Source organism: Bidens hawaiensis, unplaced genomic scaffold (genome assembly GCF_021521415.1).
Source record: "Bidens hawaiensis isolate Kalapana, Puna unplaced genomic scaffold, B.hawaiensis_p1.1 tig00017575_1, whole genome shotgun sequence".
Lineage (NCBI taxonomy): Eukaryota > Viridiplantae > Streptophyta > Magnoliopsida > Asterales > Asteraceae > Bidens > Bidens hawaiensis.
Window position 1 is genome coordinate 304,982 of NW_027492660.1, and position 8,604 is coordinate 313,585.

At 33.0% G+C, this 8,604-nt stretch overlaps 1 pseudogene across 1 annotated transcript; it reads right to left on the reverse strand.

Annotated features, from left to right (window-relative positions):
* Nucleotides 1-1,315: 1,315 nt before the first annotated feature.
* Nucleotides 1,316-6,801, reverse strand: LOC143554276 (meiotic recombination protein SPO11-1-like; annotated as a pseudogene). The gene is made up of 17 exons (XR_013138984.1): nucleotides 6,729-6,801; nucleotides 6,434-6,511; nucleotides 6,165-6,264; nucleotides 5,647-5,720; nucleotides 5,454-5,555; nucleotides 5,302-5,375; nucleotides 5,148-5,168; nucleotides 4,966-5,033; nucleotides 4,375-4,409; nucleotides 4,168-4,274; nucleotides 4,071-4,102; nucleotides 3,880-3,985; nucleotides 3,669-3,789; nucleotides 2,913-2,997; nucleotides 2,719-2,843; nucleotides 2,053-2,128; nucleotides 1,316-1,368 (listed from the first exon to the last, which is right to left on the reverse strand). The product of XR_013138984.1 is annotated as a meiotic recombination protein SPO11-1-like (transcript).
* Between the last annotated feature and the right edge of the window lie 1,803 nt (nucleotides 6,802-8,604).

Below are 8,604 nucleotides of genomic sequence, written 5' to 3' on the forward strand. Positions count from 1 at the left end.
TGATCATGGTTTAAATGGATCGATTTTGTTGGAACTTATATTACGGCTGTACCTATTATTCGACATGATGTTTCGTAAGGACAACCGACATGATAAGTTTCAGTTATCTTGTTAACAATATAATTTGTTATGTTAGGTCCTTAAGTTCTGTATTATGAGGTAGTTTGGGATTCCTTATTTTTAACTCCTTATGACTTATGGAAAAGTCATTAGTTACAACCTTGTGACTTATGAAACTTTTCCTCTCACATATTAAGCAAACGCAAACATCTTTTTAACTTTTTAATAAGTTATAAGTCAATATTTCAATATTTATAAGTCAATCTTTTAATATTAAGCAAACCCAAACATCTTTTTAACTTTTAGTTCTATGTGTTTACAATATTTATTACAACTTATTTGTGAAATACATATGTTTTTATAGGTTTTTTTATGTTTCGATGATTTTAAATTGCATTTATTTGTGCATTTAAGTTACATACGTAATAAATATCATGTTGTCGTCCCTAAAAATATACTACAAATTATCTTGTCATTAAAAATTATATATGTTTATTAGATGATTTCTATATTTCCATCTGTATTGTATACGGGTCGATAGCCTACATAAATAGAAAAGACACAAATGTGGCTCTAAATTTAATGGCCATCACTTACACTTATCAAAAAGCAGATTCTTCTCACCCATAATTGTGTTAGAGCATCTCATTCTCACTTCTTTTTCTTCTTACCAAAACCAATCAGTCTCAATATTCCACCAATAACCAAAATATCACACATAAATCAACACATGTTTTGGAAACCCTTAAAAAACCAAACAAGAAATCAATTCATGTTCAACTTTCACTTAGACAGTTAGACCAAAAACAACCTATCTCACATAATGGCGCAAAGACTAGTGCTTTCATAATTAGCATACGCGTCATGTTCTTGCGACGGGTATGACGGCACGTAATTCGCCTGTGGCAGAGGATACACGTGGTCACTGGTGGTGGCATTATTATTATTATTATTATGTTTATTATTATTATTATTATTATTATTATTATTATTATTATAACCGTTACAACCGTGAGAAGACGGGTAATCAACCAGAGGCGGATCATAAGGAACACGTGGCGGAACATAAGGGTTATAATGGACAAAACCAGCATCTCTATAATAGGGCATATTATAACCACCAATGGGGGGACCATATGGACCATTAATGTAGTATTTTTTTTCTTAGTTGTGGGTGCTTGAGTTTAACTGTTACAAGCTCAGCATGCTTACCAGTTCGCAACACTGCCTTTAATAACACGCTTGGTTCAACTTCTCCCGAAATTGTAAACATGTCTTCTTCAACATCCCATGTAACCGAATAAACACCTAACATTTGAAATAATCATATCAAACATTAATAGAATAAACATGATATACGAGCAAACACACATTATTATTATAATTATATAGTATAAAAGAAAACTTTGGTGCCGCAATGGCCCCTATTGGGCTAGTTGGTGGCACTTAGTGGTTGTCGGCATTTTTTTTTGGGTTTTTTTGTTTAGTTATCATACAGTAACGAACATAACGTAATCGACCGAATGTCAATTTTGTTCTTATTTTTTAGTTTCGGTACTATAACGAATGTGATGGAAGCGTTCCGAATTCATGTAGACTTACTGTATTTTGTTTTAGTCCCGGTACTGTAACGACGTAGCAAAAACCGATTGAATGCCAACTTTCTTTTTGTTTTAGTTTCAGTACTGTAACAAACGTGATAGAGACCGACTGAATTTGCGTTGGCACACTGACTGAACGGCCGGGATCGACAACGCTCGCGTTTTACCAACACCCGAGTTTTACCGACTGACGCAACCCTATTGGTCCAGCTCAATTATTATATATTTTTTTGTTTTATTTTTGGTTTTAGTTTCGATAACCGAAACCGACCAAATTTGCGTCGACTTACCGCATCGACGCTTGGGTTTTGTCATCGCCCGTGTTTTATTGAACTGCCACGGCACAACGCGCCAGGTGAAACACTAGTATACATATAAAAGAAAAGCTTACCACGAATCGAACGCAAGTGGTCATACACCTTCATCACACAGCACTCGCATTTGGAGTGGACTCTCATGGAACATTCCTTCAAATATAATATATAAAATCAAATCAAACCAAACAATTTCATACGGTGCATATTAATATATACATATGAATCAAAAGGACTTTTACCATATCTGCACAAGGATTCATGGTGAAAAACTGATGCCTCAATCAGATGAAACAACAACAATAATAATACTAATAATAAGAGGAATTCTGCATGATATATATATATATGTGTGTGTGTGTGTGCAGGGACGATATCTTTTAATTTTATTTTGGAAATTTGTTATTATAGTTTTCTGTAGATTTTGGAAAAACTTGAATTTTATTTGAGTGAATCGTTGTCTACATCTTACCCTCCTCAGACCCTACCATAGCATTGCTATTGGTGGGATATACTGAGTACGATGATGATGATGATGATGATGATGATGATGATGATGATGATGATGAATCGTTGTAGGAAATAACCAAGATCATAGATTTTATTACTAACAAGGAAGGCATTATCAACTCCCAGAATAGAAACAAAATAATCATGTGTAAGTTGTAACAATATTATTCTAAAATCATGGTTTTTCTAAAAAATTTAAAATCTGATTAATATATTCAAACAGTTATGTTTACCCTGAATCTTAGACGGTAGATATTGTTTTGACAAGAAGGTATGCGAGTGCACCGATAACGCTTCAATCTCAAACTTGACTCCACTTTGCAGCGGTAATTGTAATTCCAACCTTATAAAGAAACAGATTTTAAGGGATAATTATCAGTACATGAAGAGTAACAATAATATAAATAATAATGAAAAAGAGGAGCATTATCTAATATAAAGTATAAACCTCCATTGGGGTACTTCTCTCTGTAAATAGCATCGATTTAAAATCGTCTCTGTTTTGAATCTATCTGAATAATAAAGTAATAAAATTAAATAAACAATGCTAAATTGAGCTATCTTAATAATTTACAGGAATACAATTTTAGGTAGGCTTTAAACGAACCGAACAAACACGAATGGGGCATGTTCGTGTCCGTTTGCTTAACTTTAACCAAACAAACGATCAAAACAACTGAATGAACAGGGTTTTCTTGTTTGTGTCTGTTCACTAAGAAAAGAGCATGTTCGTGTTTGTTTATACTAAAGTATAAACAAACACTTCACGAAGGTAAACAAACGAGGATAGTTGAAGATAGATGACAAACACCGAGCAAACACCAATTTAAAAAAAAAAGTGAAAATCTATATGTTATGCCTGAAACTTTAATGAAACGAGACTAAATTGTAAGAGGGTAATATTTTAATTTCATAAAACTGAAATAATTTGTAATAGGCCCGAATATTTAAGTGAATATATAAATGAAGAACTTCAACAAACATCAATGAACATAAACGAGTTTTCACAAACAAAAATGAACGAATGAGACATGCGTTCATGTTCGTATTCGTTTAACTAAATGAACAAAAGAATTTGTTCATGTCATTCATTTATTACATAAAAGAACATACACGAAATGTTCACTAAACGTTCGGTTCATTTACAGGCATAATTTTAGGCATGTGGAAGACTTGAGGACACCTTCGGTTGTCATAGGAAAAAGGACAGTGTTGTGGAATCTTAAATTTTGCAGCATCTGAAGGAAATACTCCAAGCCATTGCATTTCAGAAGCTTCATTATCTTTGCATCATATGCCATTTGCTTTAACAGTAAAAAAAATCAATTATATATAACTGTTACGGTGTTACCATGCTTGAAACTGTAATTAACTTAAAAACTTCTTGTTTTTACCATTGAGCCGAATCTGTATGTGGTCAAAATATCAAACCCATATGGATCACAGTCAACCAAGCAATAGGTAGGTAAGTGCAGTTGTTCGATTAGTAATCGTAAGAAGCTGTTTAAAATGAACAAAAGTACAAAGAATATCAAGATTTAAGCTGCTTTATAAATTGACGAAAAAGGAAAATTTGAATGTTTACCGCCTTGTTGGAATATCTGGATAACCTCTGCCCTGTAATTATATACAGTTATCAGCTGATATTTGTAAATACTTTCCCCTAAATAGTACAAGCTTACCGTGATGACAATGCAACGGTTACTCTTGCAAAAACAATCATTTGCTAGTCGTTGGAATACTGATTCCTTCTCCACAACTAGTATGTAGTCTGCAACACTGATAATATCTATACACACTATCCAAATAATATAATATTAGCATCATCTCATATGAGTAAATAACATATATTTATATCTATGTTGATATATGGAAATAATGTTTTTTACCTTTCACTTCTTCTACAAGTACTGGAATAGAGTGTGGGCCTGCAAGAAAACCAGATGTTAACCTTCAAATTTTGGTTAAACGTTAACTCACAATTAGACTTTTAAACAAGCTGGACAAACGCAAACAGATAAACGAACAAAGTTTCCTTGTTTGTGTTCATTCGTTAAGAAAATGTACACGTCCATGTTCGTTCGTTAAGAAATGGACATCTCTGTGTTCGTATCGTTAATGGTATAAACGAATGGTTTACGAACGTCAACGGGCGAACATCAATGAACAAACATGAGGTAAAAGCTGGTAAAAATAATGTGAAGAACAATGTGCTGGGCCTAAAAAACTTATTAGAAATAGACTAAAATGGATTTTGTCAAAAAGTTTTTAAATAAATATATTAACAACGACAATAATTTAAATGATCGAACGTAAACAAACATATATGAACGAACAAGACGTGTTCATGTTCGTTCATTTAACTAAATGAACAAAAATGTTTGTTCATGTTTGTTCATTACTAAATAAACGCACAAACCGGTTCACTAAACGTTTGGTTTGTTTACACGCCTACTCACAAAGAATTATGTTTTCTTCTTACAGTATCAGGGCGGTTTATACAGTTGAATATCCTGTCCGCTTCTGAGAATCTCAACCATCCCCATCACTAATCTGAAATAATAATAATAAATAATAATAATAATAATAATAATAAAAAGCAAATGATTAATAAGTAATCATGTAAACTCAACAAAGTAAGGTATTGCTGTAGTAGTGTTACTCACCCTTTTGAGACAGAAACCTGCAAATGAAGGAACATAGCATAAATTAAAAGCATAAAGATATAAAAAAGAAATAATCATTAATGGCAACTCTTACATAAATATGATATAAAATTACAGAAAGAAAAAGATGAGGACGTAAGCGTTACATACAACATTCAGGTTGTGACGACTGCACTGAAGAAGTATGCAAATGTCATTAATGGCACGATCTACAAACGATTGTTCTGTTATAAAATGTAACAAAAAAGAATTAGATTAACGAAACGGTAACATAATGATAAGTAAAGTAGCTTTATATTCACCTTGAAAGACTGAAGGATGCATGTAATAAATGTCTCTCTTTGACCCGTGCCTGTTCTCTTGCAAAAATTGTTGAACGATAAGTAGCACCCGCAATAAAATGTCTGACAATAAGAAAAAACAAAAAAACATACGTGTTTGTGATGAATGAGATATAATTTACTATAAAAGTTTACATAAATTAAGCATACTCACCCAACCTACGCGCGTGACATTCTCGTTGCAGTGTGAGAATCTCAACTCCTTTAACAGAATCATGGCTACAGTAGCTGTTTAAAAGCAACACGAACACGAAAATTTGGATATTAAAGCATGTTATCAAAGCATATTAAAAATTTAGGGAAATTATCTTAACTATGCAGTTAATATCGGTGGGATATGGGTTATTGGTCCCCAAGCAAAATAAATATCGGTACCGATGTTGACCGATATTTTGGATGCCTTGGTTGATGTGGACTTGGAGGAAGATTTTATGGCTTACGATTAGATCATGTTTCAAATACTGACACTTTTGAGTTTTGACTTTTGATATTACTATTAATATTATATATGTTTACGTGCATTAGTGCATATAAATGTATACATATAAATTCTGCATGATATTAAAATTACCGATATCCCACCACGATAATTGGTATCTCAAATATCGAACCTTGACCGATATACGATCTTTTACTGCATTAACTGCATAGATCTTAAAGATCATAGCTAACCATTTTCCAGAAGTGTCAGTGCAGTAATTACGGAACCGATTGATGTAAATCACCGGAGCACGACCATTCGAAAGATCTTCGACAATCGAACGTGTAAAACCTGAATATGTGTGTCCAGATTGCATTAAATGGAATCAAAATTGTCAAAAAAAATATATAAATGTAAAGCAATTGACCGATTTGGATCAGGGATGTTCAAAAGGTTTGGGGCTCGTGGCTCGCTCGAAAATAGCTCGGCTTGAAAAAAGCTCGATTCTGAACGAGCTGACTCGGCTCGATTTTTAAACGAGACGAGCTCAAGCCAGGGTTGGCTCAGCTCGTTTCAATTGAACCCTTGATTTGAATATCTAAATATAAAATAGCATACCAAAAATAGAACAAATAAAATAAAAATAATACATATATATTATGCCACTCAATCTTTAAAACACTATATATAAAAAAAGAACAAAAATAAAACATATAACGTTATAAATTCCCTAGTTTAAAATTTTTATATAAAATGTATGATAAAGTAAACGAGCCGAGTTCGAGGCTGAGCGCGCCCTGGCTCGGCTTGATTACAGCCGTAAATATTGGATGCGTGATACCTCTTATCTTCTGAAGCAAGTGGGTAGATTGAATGTTTTGCCGCCATTTTAGTTTCCATGTTGTATGAGGTGATCTGGATAAGTAAATTTTCAAAACAATTAGAAATAAAAACGGAAGTGAAGAGGAATTTGGCATTTCATCGAACAGTTGGTGGACACGAATAGAATGATCATCTTATAAACAAAACAATATTATTACTTAAATTAAAATGCACAAATTGTACATAACTGATGAGGTGCTTGTGTTACTGTTACCTAGAAGTAGAAGCAACGAATGCCACTTGTAGCAGCAGCCGACGGTGTAAACGACGTCCGTCTTATTTTCTCCACAAAATTATGAATATGAATGTTAAAAAAAAACGCGAACGCAAGCTTGGTAGCCGGGACCGAACCATTAACAGCGACAATATTCGATTAGCCAAATCATGTTTGTTAGTTTGTATTCGTGGACTGTTGACGAACAAGTTCGTTTCCTTATAGAACGAACGTGAACAAAAAATTCATTTCAGTTAGTTGTTCATGAATCTTTCACTTGTCCGATAAAACCTTAACGGGGGTGAACATGAACCAAGCCTTGTTCGGTTCATTCAGTTATAGCCCTAATTCTCCTTATGAGGAAGGATCAAATAGAAACTGAGAATATTTTGAGAACGATATTTTTCACTTCTATTATTTTATTTAGCCTTTGTACTCCAATTCTCCATCTTGTGTTGTTACAGATGTATTAGTTTGGTTTAGTAAACACTATGAACCTTAAGTGTTGTTTTGAATGTGTTGTTATGGTGTGTTATTTTTATACTGTATGTTGAGTGTGTTGTTATAGGTGTGTTATTTGTTGTTTTGAATGTGTTGTTATAGTTGTGTTATTTTTGTTTTGTAAACACTATGAACCCTAATGTGTTGTCATATGCATTTTAAGTGTGTTGCTATTTGAAAATATTACGTGGATGTGTTGTTTAATTTTAAGTGAGTTAAAATGGTTTTCGGGCTTTTACACAGTTTGATTATTTATATTTGAAGATTATATCTAAGTGTTATGTGGTTGTGTTTTTATTTTTATGTGCTACTATTTATATTAATATAATATGTTGTGATGTTTGTGTTGTTATGCATTGTGTGTTCGGACGAACATGTTCATGTTCTGAGAATGGATCCACGTAAAAAAGGAGAATGAATCTTAATTAAGAAATATCCTATAGAAATTTAACATGTAAAAATTCCAAAAAAAACGGGTCAATTGGGTTACATAATTATGAGAGTTACTTAATAATAATTATCAACAAATGTACACAAATACCCTTTATTATAAATAATGTGGATGTGTTGTAATTGGCTCCTATTGCTTTTACACAAAATGTGTTTTTTACGGCATCCATACTCTTCTACATATGCCTTCATCTATAACTCCTCGTTTATAACTTTTGTTAGTAACTCTTCGTTTAAAACTTTGGTGTTTAAGGTGAATTAGGACCTGCTATATATTTTTATATTGTACTAACGATGGGCCTGATATCACATTTGATTTTTGCTCATGGTGTAATATCTATGAGGGATTGTGTTGGAAGATTAAGCAAAGTGTTTGTGAATGAATGTCTAAAAAAAATTGAAGTGGTGAAACTTTGTCCCACATCAGTTAGGGAACAGAATTAAGAATGGTTTATAAGGTGCCATTCTCACTACATATTTGAAGTTTTGTGATGTGTTTTAATACAACCCCTACCCGCGCGCAAGGGGGTGCAAATTTGGGTTTTCGGACTAAAAATCTATCGAACTCGTGCATACCCGCACGTCCCGCATGAGGCGATTTTTTGCATTTGTTTTTGAGATATTGAAATCGTAACTGCTGGTCA